At 34.7% G+C, this 22,219-nt stretch overlaps 1 long non-coding RNA gene across 1 annotated transcript; it reads left to right on the plus strand.

The window, feature by feature from the left end:
* Positions 1-569: 569 nt before the first annotated feature.
* LOC149787070 (uncharacterized) lies at positions 570-7,262 on the plus strand. The gene is made up of 3 exons (XR_016425252.1): positions 570-743; positions 2,647-2,695; positions 6,770-7,262. It is a non-coding gene; the product is annotated as an uncharacterized LOC149787070 (long non-coding RNA).
* The last annotated feature ends 14,957 nt before the right edge of the window (positions 7,263-22,219 follow it).

Genomic DNA, 22,219 nt, shown 5'->3' on the forward strand with positions numbered 1-22,219 from the left:
ACTGGCTGATACTTGACTATTAAGTTAAAGTCTACTAAATATTAGCTGCTGTCACTTGTTTAAAACTATCATTAGAGATATATATTTACATTTTCCTTAGAAAAGCATTGGTTATGATTTCTGAAAAATTCAAGCTATGTATCACTATTATAGTTGATGTTAATACTTTCCTACTTTCATTTTCAAAGTTTGTTTTACATGGTATTAATTTAAACCTCTGCTTATTTGTAATGACTGTACTAATAACTTCATCTTTTAAAATTCAATTGTCCCAGCTATTCTTGGAAAGGGGATGGTGACTCAGCAGTGTACATACACAAGGGTGGGATACAAAAATGTATGCTTTGCAATGAGTAATGGGAAAGGGGCTAAAAAATCACCAAATTGTATGCATATGTGCTTTATGGACAACCCCTAACATTATTATCAGAATATTATTATTGCCAGTGTAACTGTTCTTGGGTAAAGTTATTGGATCGATTAAATGTTTTAACAGCTGACCATAATGTCAGTATAGTTCATTTGTGCATGAAATATCATTCTACATTATAACTATTTTCTCTTCTTTTTGTTGACTTTGCAGATTAGTGTAGATTTCGGCTGATTTGGGTAATTATATGGACTTTTACAAATGGGCCTTGTTACCTGATAGGCAAAAAGATGTTAACTTGACCATTCCTCTGATAAAGGTGTGTAGATGTGTCAGCGGCTAAGGACAAGCTGAAAAATGTGATGCTGCAAAGGTATATTTTCCATTTGATATACCATAGATGACTCATATCAGCATCCATACTAGAAGTATGGGTGTGACTGACTATCCCATATTCTGCATGAGACAGAAAAAGTTATCTAATGTTGTCTGCCACATCTCATAACATATATGCTATACATTATGTGTATAAGGGGAAATATTATTTATTTTGTAATAGAGTGGGAACATTTTAATTTGTCATAAAAAATGGTACATTTTCCTTAAGCTATGGATCGCCATTTTGAATTATGTATTATTTTTAACATTAACATGAAAAATGTCACCCCCAAGGTCCTCCTTCCGTAACAGACCATACAGAATCCTTAGTAATGTCATTTTGGTGTCACCCCCTCTGATGGTGTCACCCGGTGCAGTCCGCACCCACCGCATCCCCCTAGCGACGCCACTGCTGTGCCTGCTAGTCATGTATTTAACTATGATCGGGGGGCCCCAAGTGGCCGAGTGGTCTAAAGCGCTCACCGTTACAGATCACTGCCATTTCACCTCTGTCTGCGTGGGTTCGAGTCCAAGGCTCGGCCAGCGTGGGTACGTGGGAAAGCCTGCCAGTAGCTTCTCGTTGGTCGGTGCTTCTTCCCAGGGTTCTTCCTCCACCATTAATACTGGCCGCCATGTATAGCCTATCTTGTGCGTTAAACCCTAGAACAACAACAACTATGATCGGTTATCCGCTTATGTAATCCTTCTAGACCGAGCAGTGTGTGCTCTGTAAAATTTGCAATTTTTCATTTTAGTGTCACCCCTCTGAGATGGTGTCACCCGGTGCGGTCCGCACCCCCCTAGCGGCGCCACTGATTACTCCAATACACTAAATCGTTTAACCTTCTATGAGCAACAATTATTAATTTTTCCTACAAACACTAAAGGCATCACATGCTACATTTCTGGATTAAACACATTAATTCCATTATGTCTTAGATATTTCACTTTGAATTGTTTGCATGTAAATATAAGTTATTGCACACATATTGTATTATTATGTGCAGTATTAATTTTAATCTTTATTTGGGGGGTATTCATAGTGATGATTTAGTATCATTTAATATTGAGCTTTACATGCTGGGTATGCAGATGAGTTTGAATGTTTATAAACCGCTGTTGCTTTTAATTGCTGCTGTTCTAGTATGTTGATAGCCTCTGTATCACAAGTAGAGCAAACTTTTACCTAAAGTTCGGAGTGAAAGCAATTTTTCATTGTAGGTAATAAGTACAGGGAGAGAGAGAGAGAGAGTTAGTTCACAGGCACTTTACTAAGAAAAAAACTTAGTATGACGTATCCCAAAAGATTACAGTCTACCAAAGAATCTTGCAATTGCCAGTCACGAAAATATATCGTGTGTTAATTCTGCCAGAGACAAAGAACTCTTTCGTCCTGTGTCCAAAAAGCTTAGAAATAGACAGCATTGTAATAAGTCCCAAATGAAATCAAAGCACAAAGTACTGTGATAAAACTTCATGTAGCAACACAGTTTTGATTCAAAAAGATGATTTGTCACTGACTGTGCACAGCTTCTAACTTACAGACAACTGTACCAAAGTGACACTGTTACAAAGAGTAACTAAAATACTTTCCAATCAATAAACAAATTATATGAGCACACTATTGGGCCAGCAGGGTATTTGTTAAGAAAGGTAGGGACTAAATTCTGAGTACTGACTTAATGTTAACTCCGATGTAAATATTAATCACCTAAATTTTCTGATAGTTAGAAATAGACTTGGTACCTCTTTATGCAATTAAATGTGACCTCTGCTTTATGTTGGTGAAATAAATTATGTAAGATGGGTATGTTTTGATTCCTTTTTGTTTCCACCAATGGTATGCAAGGTGTTCAGACATCTAATGCAAAATGTTTCTTTTTCTTTCATTTGTTCAGTGATCCAATAAAGGCAGTGGGCAATTTCGGAAGGATTACAGCATCAAAGGTAAAGTGAAATGCTGCGTTACCAGATTACATTCAGTTTTTTGGGTAAGTTAATCAGAATGACGAATGTTGATTTGGATGTTAAGATTTTTGTTTCTTGAACACACTGGATACTGCACTTTTTCTGCAATCATTCAGGTTCAGTTGTATGGATAACACTCCAATTTCATGTATTTGAATGCAGTTAAAGCAAGTTTTGGTCTGAATTTATATTATGCAAGTTAGAGGCATCATTTGTCTCAATAGCAATGTAAGGAGCATTGTTGACAGCACTTTGATTTTAGTTTACTTTTATAACATCAATTTTTATAGTTTAAACTGCTGAAAAAATTAGTTCAGTTTATCAGTGTTCAATGTTGCTTCATTACAAGGTATATATTTATGGGATACTTTTTGTCTTAGTATTATATAATCGAAAAATTAAACTAACTTTTGAAAAATCTACTACATTTCACAGCATTTTAGAGAGAAAATTGGGATGGTTCTAATAAATGGATGATCTATTTTGAACATATACATTATTATTATTGCAGAGGCTTCATTGTTTATCAATATTGCTATAAATTAGTGTTACTTGACTTTTAATAATAACTGTATATATTGGACCCAATAAAATAATTATTTCCTGTACTAGAACTTATGGTGAAACTTTTTTACACCTAGGTCATATGTTCCAAGACTTAGAAAGTGAAATAAATTTGTGTTTAATTTGTACCCCCATGTTGCATTAAAATTGATAAACAAAATGCGTATTTGATAATAAAATGAAAGAAGTTAACATTGTATTGTTATCACTTATTCCTCTCTTTTTTCCATCATGAGCATTAATGAAAATGTATCCACAAAGTCCTTATATGTAGCGTAGACATCTATACTGTAGCATGTTTCACTTGCATCAGATTACACAAGACACAATGTTTACTGACATGAATATACAGAAACAGATCGTGTTTGGTTCTTCTCAGAGGTTTGAATGTGTTATCTGATTGAAAACTGGATCCAACAAAATAACAAACGAGAGTGAAAAAGTGAAATGATTGCTTGAAGGTATGTGCCATTCACACATGACGCAGTGGTATGTGCAAAATAACCAAGATTGTATTATATCCAGTTCAATTATATGACAGTATCTTGCAAATAAAATATTATTTGTCATTTTGCCAACAGGATATTGAAGACAAGGATTATTTTTTTATTGCAAAGCAAGCTGACCTTGGAAACCGACTTTGGATACTTTCAAGCCGATTATATTTTAAAGGATATCAATAAAAAGGTTTTTTTTTCTTCAAGCAAGCCGACTTTGGATTCTTTTAAGTGTGCTGATTATATATATATATATATATATATATATATATATATATATATATATATATATATATATATATATATACACACACACACATTCAGCGCACATAGGGAAACTACTTTACTTCCATTTGACCAGTATTCACAGGAATTTTTGAAATAAAATGAAAAAATGAAACAATTTTTAAAGTGACATAATATAGTACTTCGTACATGGACATCGATGATCGAGGGTCACTTAGATGAGTTGGAGAAAATAAAATCATTTGATGAATTTGTGAAGGCCAGAAGAGAAGATACTTTTGCAGACAATAAGATCATTAACATGAATGAAATTCCAGTGTGCTTTGATCTCATTCCTAGATGGACTGTCAATAACATGGTGGTTGAAAGTGTGAGAATTAGCATGACTGGTACAGATCTTAAATAAAATGACTTTAGTCCATGCAGTTTCTGCTTAAGGAAATGTGTTGCCTCCAACAATAAATTTTCACTGTATGACAAAGCTAAAAAGATATTCATGCACTGAAAGAATGGATCATATATGTGCAGGAGAAGGGTTGGGTTAATGAGATGATGCTGCAATGGATTTAAAAAAAGTACACAGTTTTATATTTTTTAAAATAAAAATTTAAGTTGGAGTGCATTTTCCGACATGTAATTTTCAAATGATTTAAAATTGCTCACAACTTAAGACTGGAAAAGAAACTATGTGTCCCAGAACATACAGTGCACAAAAATATACATTCAGAATTGAGTTATGTTGTCTCAACGTAAACGGTATATATAACTTTTTATGAATAACAAACTTTTGATTGAGTTGCATAGCTAAATGTAAGTGAAATTGCCATAATGCTTCCATGCTCTTACATACAAATATCAATACTATTGTCACTGTATGAATTGTTTGCTAGTCATTTAAAGAGTGATATATTTATTTCATGATCTTTATATTATTATTTGGCAGCGTAAAATTTATTTTTCAGCACACTGATGCAGTTCACTAAGCTCTATAACTGTTAAAAATTTCACCAAAATGTTTCCAAAAGTGAAGAAAAAAAAGTTGCTGCAATTATACTGCAGAAAAAATGTTTTTCCTTTTCTTGATGAAATCCACACTAAAATCTATTAACATACAAATTCCTAATAGTAACTTTTCATCTGAAATGTTAATTGTCATAACTTTTTCCATTTATTATGATATTTTTAAAAAGAAAACTGTTCTGGAATGATTTGAAAAAAAAATCTTTTAAATCGATTCATTCCTTCATAGAAATTCAGAAAAAAGAAATTCATTTTCTGTTTGTTAAATAAAATCATTCTTACTTCATTCACATTATTTTCACCCATCCATTCCTCTTTTCTGGGAAATAGATATAAAATATATGTTATGGTTTTAACCGTGACAAGTAAATCCCAGTCCAGGGGTTACATTATTTGTCTCCCCACAAGGCTTGCCGAGTGGGGAGACATATAATGTAACCCCGCAACTGGGATTTCCTTGTCTCGGTCCAAACCCCAATGTAGATTATTTTTCTCACCCAATATTTTCCTTTAAAAAGAACTCTTCATTAGTGTAATATAGTTCATGTGCAAATGTTTACATGTGGCTCATTAATACAAATATGTTAATGAGGGGTGTGGTGTGACCATTGCATCCAAAATACAGTTTATGCAGATGTTATGTGAAATTGACAATAAATAATTAATATTTATTACAAGAAACTTTCATTTTCATCAGTTTCAATTTTGAAAAGTTATATTGTAAATAATGAAACGATACTGGCTACTCAGCTCTACTGTAGTTATACTTAGTACAAGCTGAATCGAAGAGTAACGTCTTGCTTTAGATTATTCATGGGTAATTAGAGATCTGTGTCACTATCGTATATAACTCTCCTTTTCTTTGGAGGAGGTGAAACTGTCTGTGACATGTGTTGTCCTTAGTATTGATTGTAAAATTACCCCAGGTGAAACTGTTTGACATGTGTTGTTCTTAGTATTGATTGTAAAATTACCCCAGGTGAAACTGTTTGACATGTGTTGTTCTTAGTATTGATTGTAAAATTACCCCAGGTGAAACTGTTTGACATGTGTTGTTCTTAGTATTGATTGTAAAATTACCCCAGGTGAAACTGTTTGACATGTGTTGTTCTTAGTATTGATTGTAAAATTACCCCAGGTGAAACTGTTTGACATGTGTTGTTCTTAGTATTGATTGTAAAATTACCCCAGGTGAAACTGTTTGACATGTGTTGTTCTTAGTATTGATTGTAAAATTACCCCAGGTGAAACTGTTTGACATATGTTGTTCTTAGTATTGATTGTAAAATTACCCCAGGTGAAACTGTTTGACATGTGTTGTTCTTAGTATTGATTGTAAAATTACCCCAGGTGAAACTGTTTGACATGTGCTGTTCTTAGTATTGATTGTAAAATTACCTCAGGTGAAACTGTTTGACATGTGTTATTCTTAGTATTGATTGTAAAATTACCCCAGGTGAAACTGTTTGACATGTGTTGTTCTTAGTATTGATTGTAAAATTACCCCAGGTGAAACTGTTTGACATGTGTTGTTCTTAGTGTTGATTGTAAAATTACCCCATGTATAAAAGACCCTCCAAAACTTTCAAGTTCACGGATTCTTTGAAAATTTATTCTTGTCTTGGAAATATGGCAAGTGATACAGTAAATTTGCTTATGGATTAATGATTTCTTCTGGCTGGTAAGTGCATTATTTGTCATTAAATATTGTAGGTTTATCTTTCAGATCCAGTGCTGAATGTCATTCTCATGATTGAGAGGAACAAAGTTATGCTCCACTGAAATCCATGTACCTGCTACAGATTGCAGATTTACACAGAGAATGTGACCTCTACTTTGTCTGTCAGAGCACAAGCAGAATTCTAAAGTCTTCAACAGCACAGATTTCCAAGAATCACCAATTATTAGTACTAAACATGTTATTTGTATTGCTAATTCAATATACAGTAATACTGAAAGGGATGTACATTTCTGACCACACTTTCTGTTGTTCCCATGATTTCACTCTTCACAAAGCAGTACTGGTTTACTTAAGTTATAATGTTGCTCTTTTGCAAGAGCAATTAATAGAGCTCCATTTTTCATTATTGTTTACCTTTCTTGTTTAGCAAAGGCATCTGCTCCAACTGTATTTTACATGATTGTGTTATTGAATAATGGTTAAGATCTTGCTCATTATTTCAGCTTGGTAAAGAAAGTAAAGGAAATATAAAAACATATTACAGATTGCTTTTTATTGCTGATTAAACTTAAATGATGGCAGCCAGATTAACAACTATTCCATTAAAACATATGTGGGACCCAGAAAGGCACTTTCAAAGTGGGATACTCACCCATTGATGCAGTTTAGAATTTTCTTATCATTTTAATATGATATCTGTGAAATCAATGTACATATATTTTGTTTTAAACTGCCTTCCCTGGGTACTATGTATGTTTAAATGGAACAGCCCTAAAAGCAAAGCTTACAAATATGGAACATATAGTGAATAAGCTAAATTTGAAAGAATCGGGGGGGGGGGGGAACGCTCCATTATTTAAATAATTAGATTATTATATGTGCATGCTTTATATCTTGTACTTGTGACAGTCATTGGCTTAAAACACTAAATATGTATATATGTTCATAAATATATGAAACATGAACAAGCATCAAACCATGGGCAATAATTGTTGTCCAAAGAGTATTCACATAAAATATTTTGGTAGCTATCTGGGTAGAAAGTAGTTGCCTATGGGCACGAAACGGTGGGTAGTCGACGTGTTCCTCCTGTCAAGTAACAAAGTGAACAATATGTACGTACGTGATAGAATGTTGCCTTTGCAACAGTAAACCACTTTTGGATACCATAAATTTAATTTATTGATTTTATAAAAAAATGACATCCAAATGGCCAACATTTCATGGTGAAAATTTAGTCTGATGAATTTCCCAGAAAAATTGTTCTTTTGGTAACAAAAATTAGTTGTGTATAAAACATATCCACTGTTGTTTCATAATTTACTTACCTAGTTTAACATGCTTTGAAATGTATATATTTTCTGTATTCAGTCCAAACAATTTCATTGAGATTTTCTAATCGTGACTGCAGGCCATTTGCAGTCGCATATTGTACAGTTCTTTAATGTAAGAGCACAGTATACGTGTTAAGTGTTTCGACTGAACTTTTTAAATAATGGTACAATGTACCTCTGCAAACAAAAAACATGTGTGCAGATTAAAATTATTGAGGTACATTTATTGTAAGTGTAAATTTTCTTTTCAGTAAGTATACAGTATTTGGCTTTTAATTGCTTTATAGACTTTAAATCTCTGCACAGTGATGCAGTGAAAGTTACATAGAGTGTTTGCAAATGAAGAATTGAGGAATTAGGCGTACAATATTTATACCCAATAAATGCAGAAACTGTACTCCAATTTTATGATCAGAACTATTTAGAATTGGCTTTTTGTCATAGCCACCATTATATGGCTTCCCTGGACACTATGAAAGGCTTTTTCCCAGCCTACAAATGCATACCATATCTGTCCTTTAGGTCTACAACAGTGATCTATATGAATTGCAAGTTGTACTATGTTCTTCATAATTTCCTACCATTTCATTCAGTATATGCTTTAATAATGTTTTCAAGTAGATAAGATGCTGTACATAAAAGATGTCTTAATTGTCAAAAACTTTTTACCAGTCTTCCACCTCCATTGACCCCCATTGTGTCCCAAATCTTTTTCAATAATTTACACACCTGGACAGCCTCTGACGAGGCTATGAGTTATATTGTGATTTGTAAACACCATTAATTTCATTGTAACTATAATTAAAATTTATATACTAAGAAGTTGCATTTTTGGTGCTTGAGCTTTTGCATTTAAATAAAGACTTATTTCACATGTTAAGAGGTCTTGTAATAAGTATTAAGGAAAGAAATGAAAAAATAGCAATGTCTATCTTAGTTATATTTGAAATCTTTTTAATTACATGATTTCAAATTCATTTTGTATTCAGATGTTGTGGTCTTGAATGTTTCTGTGGGAAATAAAAAAATTAATAAAACATTTAACATCATACAATATTTCTTTATTACTTGCTTGTTCATTCGACCATATTTATAGGCCACACACTGTCATAATTCTAAGCATCCACAATATGTTTCTTCAGATAGGGCAATACTTGAATCAAAAGAAATTATTTTCTTTGAATTATCTGTTTCCATTCTAGATTGTATATCTACTATCTTCTCACAATTACCTTCTCACAATTATCAAATGTATTTTTATCATCAAAATTAAAATAAGTATTAGTCACTATAGTGCACAGGCCAAGAAATAAAATTACTAATGGGAAATGATAATTAAGGCAAAATAATTTACTTTTGTTAAATTATTTTCCATTTCAGGAGATGTGTGTGTGTGTGTGTGTTACAAGACTGCTATTTTCTCAGACTACTCTGGTGGTCTGGTTGCCCAGTGTCAGGATAATGTGACTGTGATGCCCCAGTGCTTGACACCACTATAAACAGGCCCCTGGTGGCTGATTGCTTGAAGACATCACCATACAAGCTCTGGGTTTATACACTCTCATTAATATTACCAATATGTAAAGCCCATAAAGCTACAGAAACCCTAATAACTCACAGAAACCCAGGTAACTCTGTAATTATATTCCATCAGTATTCAATTCCTACATTTGTATCATAGGAATTATGGTAAATAAATGGTTCTGAATTATTGGAGTGAGATCCTTATCTGATTTCTTGACCTTCTCGCATATCATTCTACCATTATTGTTTCTGTTCCCCACCCCACCCCAACTGGCACTTCATAGAAAGTCTTTTGACAAAATAATTTCTTGCATTATGTTGGATTCGTAGTCGGCATGCATGACTATAAACAAAATTCCCATGCTAAATTCAACGACAATAACTGCATTTGTTTTTTCCTCTCCAGTTCAGAAGTTACAAATGTAGAAATGGCTAAAAGAACAGCACACTCCTTTCCCAACCACAACCCCCAAGCTGAAACTTCAAAACCTTAACTGTCTAATTCTCCCAAGTGCAGGTCCTGTACTGAGGAAAATACGTTGTCTATTTCAGCAGCTTCATACAATGTATATATGCTGTCTTACTTTCATGGTGAGAACAGGAGAGTGACTCAAACATGAAGGCAATCAACATGCTAACTGACTTAAAATTGACAAAATATTATTTGTTGACTAAGTGAATGACATTAATATCAGTCAAACAGAACAAATAATTGTGGTTATTTGTTGACTGAAAGAGGCTTGACGATTTATTCAACAAACTAAATGTTTCATAGAACTAATGCCATGTTTTTGTGTAACACTCAAGATTGGCCTTACTATATATATATATATATATATATATATATATATATATATATATATATATATATATATATATGTATATATATATATATATACCCTGAATTTTAAGTTCAACTCCATGTGTGTTTTGATGTAACAAAATCTAATGGAAAAAAGTTGCCATATACGCATAAACGTCCACATGATTCGGGGACGACAGATTCTTTATTATTACTTACAGCATCTGCGTAAAACATTAATATTTAACTGGGACACATGCGGCCAAAGTTCAGTCCCATCCGTGTTTGCATTGACTTAAAGAAGAAGGCTTACATCTTTCCTTCAAAACACATAATACACTAAATGGTGAGCTACCATTGTACTAATAATGACATTAGTGGTTAAGCAGAGAAGAGGTTTTGAAAGGATACATAAATCATCTTCCAATTATAAAAATCTCTTTTAATCTAAATAGACTTTTAACATAAACAAGATGACAATTAGTTCCATTAAGATCTTGTTAAATAAGCACAAAAAATTACATTATACACAAAATAAGATAACAGAGTAACATGTAAAAGACGCGTACAATGCAAAGCAGAAAGGTAGGTATTATACACAAGTACTACTACTACTACTACTACTACTACTATAATAATAATAATAATATTCCAAGTATTAGTATAGTCTGGATAAATGTATCAATGGAAAATACCACATACTGAGACAAAAATGCTCAGGAAAAGAATACAGGTGAAAAATAGCTCAAGTTGATTCCCTGCAGAAAAGGTGTTTTCATGAATCGTGTTGCAGTTACATTATGATTAAGTTCAAGAGGCAGACTATTCCTTAAAGTTGGGCCCTGGTAATCAAAAGGATGCTTTCCAATGTATTTTAATCTAACATTGGGAATAATGATGATATGAATACAGGAGATGAGTGCAATTGTCTGGAAAGTGTGTATACACGATGAACTCAACAATGTACTTAGGGTTTGACATATTAAAAATGTTGTAACAAAGAAGTAACTTTTTATTTAATCCTTGATATAACCAGAAGCCTGTCAAGGATGCTACACATAGAAAATGAGTACTCACTGATAGGAATTCATTGACAAAATAAGGAGCATTTTGCACCTTTTTCATATTTATTTTTTACTATGTACTGGGGAAAAAGCAGAGAGACTGGAATCGAAATAATCAAGTACAGAATTTATAATGTAAAGATGCATCTTGAGGAGACGAATCCAATGATACCTCGTTGATAAAAACCAGTTGAGGCATTTGTGAGAAAACTGTGTTCTTGTGACAGGGTTAGGGTTACGGTTTTCCGAACAGATAGTGCCATTTTGGATACCGTATTCACTGAAATACTTGTCTCATGGAGTCCGATAGAAAGGTAATTTCGTTCATGAAAATCGGTCGAGTGGTTTATGAGAAATTGAATTCTTGTGATTTCCCATATATTTATATAGGTTATTGTTAGGGTTACGGTTTTCTGGTATAACGTACGAATGGACCCGGCAATTCTGATGCGCTTTTTGCTGCAGTACGTGTGTCATAGAGCCCAATAGATAGGTATTTCTTTCATGAAAATCGGTCAAGTGCTTTGGGAGAAAACTGGATTCTTGTGATTTCCCTTATGTTTATCATAGGTTAGGGTTAGTGTTGCAGTTTTGTGGTAATACGTAAGAATGGACCCGGTGATTTTTATGGTCTTTTCACTGCAATACGTGTCTTATGGAGCCCGATAGATAGGTGCTTGGTTCATGAAAATCGGTCGAGAGATTTTGGAGCAAAAATTTTTTTTTTTGGTCACTTTGTGTTAGGAATTAGGGTTATCCATGAAGTAACTATTTTCTCAAGATCTTGGGAACTTTTCATGCGGTGTGCTTTGCTTGATCTGCCTTGGGTAAACCTAGGTAAAGATGTGCGTATGTCTTTCTGCGACCTGCAGCACCCATTATAACGCGAAATGAGTGTTTGGTATTATAGTGAGCAGACGGATCATCGGAGTTTTATGATACCTGTATCCAAATACGGATCTTAAGGAGATAAATCTATTGATACTTTGTTGAGAAAGAGAGCTTGTTTTTTTTGCTAAGTTATAGCCTTTCTTATAAAATTTTGACTGCGTCATTTTTAGATGAATTTCGTCTTTTTTTGGTGAATATCTTGGTAACCCCTTTGAATTGCTTGCTGACATTGGCCCTACCAAATGAGCCCGGTAAAGACGCATGCTGAGACGCTTAGCCTATGAAGGTAGCTTGAGGACTTATGGAGTTACTTGGATTCAAGTGACAAACAGACCCTGTACGACATAAATTTGAATGAAGCCCGTCTTCCAAACAAAAACCATAAGACAGTCTGCTTGACGTAAATTGGCCAAGTTGCCACAGCACTATTTTCTGATTATTTCGATACCGCCTTGGAATTTTGACATGCGATTTGCTTTGCTAGATCGGACTTCGTGAGACAAACATAAGGATGGTTCGTCTGCCTGTCTGCGACCTACAATGTCCACATAATAAAAAATGAGTGTTTGGTACTAACGTAGCGGACGGATCGTCGGAACTCTATGATACTTATGTCCAAAGATGAGTCTTCATGAGAGTAACCCAACAATACTTCGTTGGTGAGAACCGGTCGATGCATTCGTTAGAAAATCGGATTCTTGTGACTTAGGGTTAGGGTTATGTGCTTCTGGTAATAACGCAAGAACAGACAATACGATCTGAATGCTCTTTTTACAGCAATACGTGCCTCATGGAGCCCGAAAGAGCAGTACTTGGTTCATAAAAATTGTTTTTAGTAGTTTGGGAGAAATTCAGATTCCTGTGATTTCCCACAGATGTAGCATAAGTTAGGGTTAGGGTTACATTTTTAAGTTGATAGCCTACGAACGGATGTGACGATCTGGATGCAGTTTTCACTACGATACATGTCTCATGAAGCCTGATGAATAGGTAGTTACTTCATAAAAATCAGTCCTGAGGTTGGATAGGAAAATGGATTTTGTCATTTAGAGTTAGGGTTATATATGAAGTAACATCAATATTTCGGTAACTCATGGGATTTTGTCATGTGGTTTGCTTTGCTAGATCAGCCTTGGCGAGGCCTAATTAAAAATGGTTCGTCTGTATGTCTGTACAGCGCCCCCTATAATGTGAAATGAGTGTTTGGTGCTGTATCGGGCAGACGGATCATCGGAGTTCTACGATACATATGCCCCTTTTGTCATAAGTTGTTTCCTATGCTGGATAAAGGTAAATCTGTAATCATAGTTAATCATATGGAACTAAGTTTTATCCCTGGTATCGATGACACGTCAAGTACTAGTTCACATCAGTTACACGTATGCAATGTTTTTGTTTTATAAAATTTCAATTAATCTGCAGTTGATAATTCCGATTGAAAAATATGTAACATAACAGTTACTGACCATTAAATGTTGTCTTCTGCTAATATCTTCAACACTCCCAGGACTCAGGAATACGATGTTGTCAAGAAAATTATTGTATCAGTTACTTTCCTATATATATATATATATATATATATATATATATATATATATATATATATATATATATATATATATAGTGATTGGACATATGTGTATATATTTATGCGGGTTTGTAAGGAAATTAAATTTCAAAATACATTATTGATCGGATGTTTGTTGTATCGATATTAGTTATGAACAAATATCATTATTTTATTGAATAAATGCAAATAATTACTTATTGGAGAATTTGTAAATGATTAGTGTACAGGGGCTTAGACCTTGAGATTACCCGTCTGTTGAATTAAAAACTGATTTTTTTTGGCCATGCGGCTTGAAAAGTGACCAGGCTTATATGACGGCGGGGGGGGGGGGGGAGCAGTCGCCATTGAAGGGTACGAATACAGGTTGGATGATAGTCATTTTCTGAACGTACGTGCTTGCAGTGTTTGTCTACGCACCTTATCACTTGGAAGGCGTGAACTGGTATTTACCTAGGTGCAACGCAATTAGTGAAGAATTGGTGTCAACTATGTTTTTTCTGGGTCATACGGATAAAGAAAAACCAAAAACAATGTGCACATACACTAGAACTAACAGGACACAGCATACAGTACATAGAAGCTCAAAATGTAGATAACAGAAGAGCAGAGAGAGAGAGAGAGAGTGAGATACAGAGCGAGCGAGAGACAACGTGTGTGTGAGAGAAACAGCACGAGAGATAGTACTAATATTAGTACCCTTACTCGTACCTCGTGGACAGGGTACTAACATGAGCATATACGTGTTAATGGAGCAAGCCGGGTGTGAATCACACCCGGCGATTTTTTAGCCTAATAATAACACCTTAATCATATTCCTTACATATAATCCACTAAATAGAGTAGTCCTCTTATTTAATACCGGAAGTATCGAAAATCATTGTAGAAATAGTTGTAAAATCTCGTTTACTTTTTCAGCCGATGTTTTCGTTTAGATCGTCCGCCATGTTATTTCAAATAATGATTACTTCCGTTCTCAGCCTTGCTTGTTTGTGTGCCATATTAGGACATTGACGCCTTATTTGGAAATGTAAACAAATCGTAGTAAAATTTTGGCACCGTTTGGGTCAGAAAATCTGCGCATTAAAAGTAAATACGGTTTATCGGCAACTTTGAAATTCAACCAAGAAGCGATTATTCGCACTTGATTGATAATAATATAGCGTAGAATATCCAAAATATGTTCTGGCAAGCCTTACGTAGAAAAGGGGTCACGGCGAGAGTCTCGCGTTGTCTGTCATGGTGGACAGGATAAGGTTAGAGTAACCATACAAATTTATTTTATCGTGTAAGGGCTTAATAAAGTCAAAATAAGCCAAACTTCTTTCACAACATGATTATACTTATGTAGTTGATTTCTACACTGTTTGTTTTTCTGACTTCAGTGATGATTATTTTTTGCTCCATTACATGATATGGGATCAGTTCGTAGCCTCAACCACAACAAATCAAGTTGAGGCTATGACATTGTAGCTACACGAGAGAGAGCGAGAGACAGAGCGAAAGAAAGCTTGAGACAGAGCAAGAGACCGAGTGAAAGACAGCGAGCGTGAGACAGGTGCAGAGAACGAGCGAGCGAGACGCAAAGCACGAGAGACAGAAAGCGAGAGCGTGAGAGCGAGAGAGACAGAACGAGAGAAAGGCAGAGAAAGCATGAGACAAAGTGGTACAGGGAGAAGATGGACAGAAAAAGCAAGTGGGACAGATCAAGAGGGAGAGAGGGATTGAACAAGAGAGACAGAGCACGAGATAATGAGCAAAATAGACAGATACAGAGAGAGCACGAGACATACATATGGAGACAGAGTGAGAAAATGACATATAATCTATGTTGGGGTTTGGATCGAGACAAGGAAATCCCAGTCAAGGGGTTATATTATTTGTCTCCGCACGAGGCTTGCCGAGAGGGAGACAATATAATGTAACCCCTTGATTGGGATGTCCTTGTCTCAGTCCATAACCCAACGTAGATTCTTTTTCTCACCCAATAATTTCCTTTAAAGTAAAAAGGAACTTCTCACTTTTGCAATATAGTTTACGCGCAAATATTTACATACGGTCCATTAGTACAAACATGTTTATGAGGACTGTGGCGTGACCGTGTCATCCGAAGGACACAGTAGTTATGCGTGAGCCCGCAAAATATAATAATAACATAAAACGTTGCATATTATTGAGGTATTAATTATATTTAACATATGGATGTTATATGAAATTAACAAGAAATAGCTAATATTTTTTATAAGAGAATGTTTCATTTTCATCAGATCCGATTTAAAAAATTTCGTTGTAAATAATGGAACAATACTGGGCCCACACCTCTATTGTATCAGTAGAGGCTATTATTATAACGAAAAGTAACATGTAGCATGTGTTCATGCTTGGGTTATTCACGGGTAATTAGTAATCTGTGTCACTATGGTATGTAACTCTTCTTTTCTTTGGAGGTGGTGAAACTGTTTGTGACATACTTGTGTTGTCCTTAATATTGATTGTAAAATTACCCCAGTGTATAAAACACCCTCCAAATACGGACCCAAGCGGATAATCATGTGCTAAACTTTCAAGTTCACGGATTCTTTGAAAATTTATTTTTCTGTCTTGGAAATATAGCAAGTGCTATAGTGAAATTTGCTTATGGATGTGTCGACGGATAAATGATTCCTTCTGGCGGGTAAGTGCAATATTTGTCATTAAATATTGCAAATTTATTTTTGATTCAACTGGGGCACAACGGATATGCTTAACAAAATTAGAATAAAGCATGTTTGACAACACATTTCTGTCTGTTACTAAGTTTTCCGTAGTTGTTAAGAGAGTTGGGAGGCTATGAAGTGTATAGGTCTATAGTCTGTGTGCATAAATCAATATTTTCTGTCATAGTTCATTTCACACAGCATTGAGAATTTTGTCCTATCTGTAGCACGGTAAATTTTCAGGTCAGCGTCATAATTGTTGCAAACAGTATATTTTTCACATGAAGTATCTAAAACTAGTTAGGTAGCTTTAGCTACATTTAATGACGCTGACCTGAAAATGTACCAAGCAATGCGTGGAACAAACTAGCATAATATCAAAAAGCTCGACATCATCTGCATGTGTATCTCTGTCTCTCTCAAAATGGTTTTTGTATGGTGTGTTCTCAAAGATGGTTTGACATAAGTTACTATGTTTTTTATTATATATTTGTTGTTGTTTGATTTTAAAAGAACTACGTAAGGCACAACAGAAGACAACAAGGGTTTCTTTTTTTAAAGTAGTTCTGAGCGCCTGGACACCTTGACTGAGATAAATGGTCTGAGATAAGAAAAGTAAGGTTAGCAAAACAACTATATTTTTCTGTTGCATGGGTGAGAAAAACAAATAATAGCCATTTGAAACTTTTATTATGTATTCCCAACCACAAGAACAACATAAAAGAATTTATAAAACATTAATAATTTTCAACAATGGTAACATCAATAGAGCAGTTCAAATACAAATATTGAAAATAAAGTTTTACAAATGTTCATCTCATGAAGACGTTTGATGAGTTTCACTAAAAACCCCGATACAGTAGATGACAGCTGATAACATGAAAAAGAAACAGTGGGTCAATATTTGAAGGGCAAATAGCTCTGGTCAATTTCACGTGGACATCATATAACAGAGCAAAATCAAGACCCATTTATTGATGTGATTGAAATGTACATAAAAGTTTGGGGTTAACAAAAGAATTACTATATACCATGATGAAAGGAGGGGATAAAACATAATACTGTGTAGACTACCTGCAGTTTAAGGAGCCGAGCAGTGAGACCCATTAACTATGTCATCATGTCCAGTAGGAACTGACATGCAGTCACTCTAGAATTAGTACTGGAAGACAATAATAAATAAAAGGAAAACAAACTGTCCAATATACGGAAATATTCTGAACTGGAACAGCTATCAAATCTATTACATCAAAGAAATTAAAAGATTTCCGACTCTCTATTAAGTTTTTTGTTGATTAATACCACAACTGTTGTGTCAGTTACAATCATGAAAACAAATGAAAAAAAGACATTAAGTGTAAGTGTTTTAGATTTTTAGCGCATCATTAACAATTTTTCAGTCATATCGCTATAATATCTGCAGCATGACATTTTGTAGTGATATCAAGCACTGGGGCATGATGCCACAGATGTGTAGCATCATGCCCCACCCAGTCACATTATCCTGTCACCAGGCCGATCAGTCCTAATACTAACCTCTTAATACTAAGCGCCAAGCGAGGCAGCTGCTAGTACCATTTTTATAAGTCTCTGATATGACTTGGTCAAATGTCATTCATTCTTACCAGCATGTACAATACTAGTGCATTGTCTATTTACTGAAATGTATTGATTAGGGCTGAAAGCAGCCACAGGTTTTGTAGATACAAACAATGGAAGCAGACAGTGCTGTTTTACACAAGAACAAATTTCACTGACTGGAGGATAGGGTTTCCCCCAAGGAATCTGCTGTTTTGAACCAGGCAATTGATTCCTTGAAACCATTTTATGTGTGACTATGATGGCTTTTCCACAGAATGCATCTGGATGGATTGTTTTCTTATAAAGCCTGTGCAAGATGAAGAAAAGTTGAATAAAATGTTATATTAAAAAAAGGCTTAAAACTAAACCTGACTTTAACATGGAATATGATAAATAAAGAAATGGAACTTCAAAGATTCTTGGCTGCAGAAGTTTCTGTGGCACGATGCCAACAAAGATCAAACAATTGCAGCTTGTAATGCATGTAAGAGATGGTCCTGATACCAACAAAAACCAGTGGATTGTTTGCAGGACAGGTAATCACAAGGAAAGATGCACTGTTTACAAATCAAAAAGTGCAAAGCACAATACGTGTCAATTAAAATGTTTCAGTGAAAAAGTCAAATCTGATAAAGATGTTGTGGGTGATTTTTAGATTGAGTGATCAATAAATACAATATGAACCAAACTGAGTTTTACAAGAATCTGTTTAATCAATTAAAAAAATGCACAACTGAATTAGTTAAATAGGGTTTTCAGTAAAAATAGGAAAATAGTGAAGTACAGTAGTCCCCCTCTTGAACGGCCCCCCTGACCAGCGGCCACCTGCTCCTTACGGCCAGAATCCATTGGCACCGACGAGTTTGTGTTCAAAAGTACCCCTCGCGAAAGGCCACCCAGCTAACGCGACCACCGGCCAGCATATTTGTGCAAAATTATAAAATTTACCCCTCACAAGCGGCCGCATTTTATTTGAATATGTATCCAGAACCAGTATTGTATTCATAACGTGTGTTAAGTAATCCGATTTCTGTTTCCCGATGTCAGGTTTTCGTTACTGAAAGAAGTGTTGAGTAAAGTACATTTACCACTAAGGTTAGTATTATATCATTTACGCCTCACGAGAAACCAAATTTATTCCATATAAACCGAGAAAGACTCAAATTTTAATCCATACAAAAGGGTACGTACATGTAATCCAATTAGCCTTACTGCTGTGTTATCATAAGATGTCCGGTTTAGTCACTCTGATAATTGTTAAGAATACAATTATCGAACAGTAGTAACAGATGAGAAGTGGCAGTATCGATGTACAATACCCAAGTCAGCAGGAAAATGGTTTAATAGCCTTTATGGTTTCCCTTAGTAAGATGTTGAGCTTGTTCACTTTGGTAATCAGTGGCTATTACTACTGACAATAATTGTCAAAATTACGAATCCTAGCGGCCGCGAGGTCAAATCAGCGTGATGTTAATGGTACATATCGAAGCCGTTTTGGCTTCTCTCACCTAGTTTCAAGAAATGTATAAAAACAATAGGGTACCAGACTGCGACTAACAAATCACGTGACAAGATCACTTCCTTTAAAAACACACGGCAATTTGTTTAGATGCATACAAAATTGTTTTATCAGTATTGTAGTTGGCAACATGAATAACTTACTGCAAAAGGATCAACTTGTCATCGAGGAAAATAAAAATTCTCAGTTTAGAGGAGAACGTGAAAGTAATTCAACTGACGGGGGCGGGTTGGGGGTTCGTCGAGGATCCTTGCAGAAAACTAACGTCAGGAAGACTCAGATAAGCAATATCGTGAAAGACAATGAAACAATTCTGCAGAAGTGGAAAGGTGAAATGGACGGAGAAAGGAAGATTGTTTGAGCCAGGAGACATTTGTATCCTGATTTGAAAGACAAGAAAAAGCAAAAATTTTGTCAGTTGAACTGGGATATGACGACTTTACCGCAAGTAACTGATGGTTGCACAGATTTCAAGTGCGACAAAATATCAAGTGTTCTGTCATTAGCGGCGAATCAGCTGATGTTAATAATGAAGTTGTCGAAGATTGGAACAAAAGACTAAACGATATATGCAGGGGATATGACAGCAAGGATATTTTTAATGTGATGAGACTGGTTTGTTTTTTAGACTGTTACCAACAAAGTGACGTGATGTGAACTGTAACATAATCAAAAAGACAGTTTTAAAACTATCAATGGTTATTCATAGCATTCTTTTGCAAATGATGACAAAGTTTGTTTTACATTTATTCACATCATGCATGTGATTTTTTTAATTAAAATATAAAATATTTAAAATTAAATGTATTTGTGACTTTTTTCATATGTATTTACTATTCGCATTTGTCATCCCCCTCTAGAAAGGCCACCCGCATTATAAGGCCACTTCCCTGCTGCATTAGGGGTGGCCTTATAAGAGGGGGACTACTGTAGTACAAGTTTTCCTCATTCAAAACTGGTGATGACAGCTATAACCCAAGGACCCAAAATAAATATTTTTAGTTCACAATTTTATGTAACACAAATATAATACATAATACATAATACATAATACATTAATACTGTATTGTTTCAAAATTAATAATTCCCATTTTCACATTCTATTCAAAAAAGTTTATATGGAGGAAACAAAGAGCTAATTAGTTCTTTAAGAAAAAAAAATACTTTTGTACTTGTACTCAAAAATGCAACCAATAAAACTTTTTATCACAGAAAACACCAAATATATAATACAATAAAATTCTAATGCATGTATGGTGCCCAAAAGAAGCAAATTAATTGGGCTAATTCTGAACAGTTACAGACTTGTTTACCCATACATTTTCTTGTCAGTATTTTAAGCAGTGTCTGTAAGTATTTTCATTCAGTGTTTCTAGCATCTTAGCACATATCACCTATGAAACAGGGCACAAACTGTAGACACTATAAATAAACTATAATTACCATTATGTAGTATTGCACGACATACTGATGATACACTATTTTGTTGTTGTTGTAGTAGGGTTTAATGCCATTTTTCAGCACAAGATAGGCTATACATGGCAGCCAGTTTATATGGTGGACGAAGAACCCGGGAAAACCCAGGAAAGAACCACCGACCCACGAGAAGCTACTGGCAAGCTTTCTCACATAAACACATTGGCTGAATCCGAGACTCAAACCCAAGCAGACACAGGTGAGATGGCAGTGATCCGTAACGGAGAGCGCTTTAGACCACTTGGCGCCCCACACTATTCTGTAAATAACTCCTAGTTTGTAAAGACATTGATATTCAGCCACCTCTGTGTTCTAAGCAAAATCTGCAGATATTGACCATTGACTTAAACATGTTTATATTACAGTGATAAAAACCCATAAAGGAATACCTCCACACATCCAAATTCATGCTGTTATTTACCTCTGTTACTTTCTCTAGAAAATCTGTTTTCTCAGCTTCATACATATCCGTAACATTTAAAATAAAGCCAAATCCCTACATTTTACACGCTTAAGGAAGACAATACAAAACATTATGACATAAATTGTTACCACCACCCATCCTCTCAGAAAATAATAAGTTCATCTATATATGTGAAGGCAGTCTTATTTATTTCATAAAATCTGATATCAGCTTTGTTAACATTTACAGTAATGGATTGCTTCTAAATACCTTGTGCAATTTTGGAATCTGGGAACATATATGTCATTGCTTCTGTTAACTTGTCAGCGTTGCTCAATGACAAATTCATATTTATGATCAACTCACAGAGAATCACCTCAGCCCGTGTTATTTGCTTTTGAAATATGTGTTGATCACTGACTTCCTTTCCCTTCATCATTGACAAAACATTTATATTTCCCTTCACTAATGATTCCAATTTTGCATGATTTTCTGATTCCACATGCTGTGAACAGTCATTCCATCCACCATGTGCACAGGAAAAGTCTAAGTTCTCTTTCAGACAATGGTTTAAAGCATGGCCACAGAGTATTATAGACTGGTAGAAAATGCTGCTTTCTATTTTTAGACTTTCTATT

This window comes from Sinohyriopsis cumingii, chromosome 12, assembly GCF_028554795.1.
Source record: "Sinohyriopsis cumingii isolate HCF-2022 chromosome 12, ASM2855479v2, whole genome shotgun sequence".
Lineage (NCBI taxonomy): Eukaryota > Metazoa > Mollusca > Bivalvia > Unionida > Unionidae > Sinohyriopsis > Sinohyriopsis cumingii.